Consider the following 1,772-nt stretch of genomic DNA (forward strand, 5'->3'; position numbering starts at 1 on the left):
CCAGCGGCGCCTCGTGGTGGGCCTGGGCCCGGCCAGGCCTTGGCGCCTCCTCGCGGCCCCGGCGCCGGTTGGGCCCGCCCGGGCCTTTCCCGAGGCCGCTCATGTTCCGCTGGGCTCTTCGCAGACTGTTCCTCTGTCCCATTCCCGGAGATCCCTGTCCTCCGCCTCTGGGCCGCGCCACCGGAGTTTCCTCCCTGCGTCGGTCTGTCCCGGAGGTCCCATCCCGGTGTCCGGGGCTCCGCGTGCTGCCGGCGGCTCGGGAGGCGGGCGGGGCCGGGGCTGCGGGAGCGGCAGCTCGGGGAGGCCGCAGCCGTGACCTCGCGTCCCAGCCCCAGTTGGTGTGTGGCTCCCGCACCGGCGCTCGGCACCGCCTGTTTCCCGGTGCAGCAGGAGGGATGTGTGCTCTTACGCTGCCTGCTTTGCGTCTTGCTTTAACGTGAAGTTCGGCTGAACTTCAGGCGATGTGGCAGAAGGGGCGTTGCAGTGGCTCAGACACACATGTGGAGCCTGAGTCTTGATTTTACTTGGGTCGATAAAGGCTTTTTCTGCTAGTTCATGTTGTTTTGGGGAAATGAACGTGTTTGAGGTTTCTGCAAATGCATTTCAAAGCCAACCCAAGGTGATTGTAATTGTCCTCTTGGTTTCTGGGTGTTTGTGTAGAAAGTGACGTGATAAGTCTGGAATAAGCCGTGCTGCATAGAATCACAGAATCATGGAATGGTTTGGGTTGGAAGAGACCATAAAACTCATCCAGTGCCACCCCCTGCCATGGTTCCCAGGTTGCTCCAAGACCTGTCCAACCTGGCCTTGGGCATTTCCAGGGATGGGGCAGCCACAGCTTCTCTGGGCAGCCTGTGCCAGGGCCTCACCACCCTCACAGGGAAGAATTTCTCCCTAATCTTTGATCCAAACCCACTTTCAGTGTGAAGCCATTCCCTATGCCCTGCCTTGGGAGGAGCAGGTGAACTCGTGTGTGTGGTGTGTATGCAACAGCATCCTCTCAGGACCTGTCAGAGGTGGGGGACTCCTTGATTTTTATGTGTACAGTGATGTGCCAGGTGCTGTGGCACAAGAACAGGTTTGTTCCTTGAAATAAGCAATTAAAAACCATTTGGAAGATGTTCTGGGTTGTCTTGTAGCGGGTGGTGGAAGAGAAGAGCCTTATTGCTTCAGCAGTGCAGAGGCTGCAGGGTCACGTCAGCAAATGGACGTTTTCAGGCTGCTTTTCCTGAGAGCACAATTAAATCATCCAGTTACTCTCTGGAAGGACTCCTGACAATTCCCTCTCGTGGGGAGCTAAGGCAGATGCTGTGTCAGTGTGATTTACTGTGCCGTTGGTGGGTGCTGGGCTGGGAGAGCTGCTCCCAGCGATTGGGTGTCATAACCTTGGCTCCACTCACTCAAAAGGTGTTTCAAAGCTTTGCTTCTCAGGTTTCCTCAAAGGGAGTCAGCTGCAAGCACAGGAAAGCAAGTGCTAGGACACAGCAGTGCCTTCTCGTGGAGTCTTCCATGGTTCCTCTGTGTCCTGCTCTGGAACTTCACAGGTGCCCAGCATGGAGCGAGGAAATGGCTGGCTTTGTGACCTCTCTTGTGAGTTGCACAATCTCACAGCAGATAAGAGGACAAAATAAGACAGTTGCTGTAGAGAGCTTTTGCAAATATACTTTTTTCTGTCCTAGGATCCTCTGGAGTGTCTAGGGCATTGTGATTTTTGTCTAACATTTCTTTGGGTGCTGCTGCATATTTTTGATTTGCATCCTTCCTTCTGAAAA

The sequence above is a fragment of the Corvus brachyrhynchos genome, unplaced genomic scaffold, assembly GCF_000691975.1.
Source record: "Corvus brachyrhynchos isolate BGI_N302 unplaced genomic scaffold, ASM69197v1 scaffold65, whole genome shotgun sequence".
NCBI lineage: Eukaryota > Metazoa > Chordata > Aves > Passeriformes > Corvidae > Corvus > Corvus brachyrhynchos.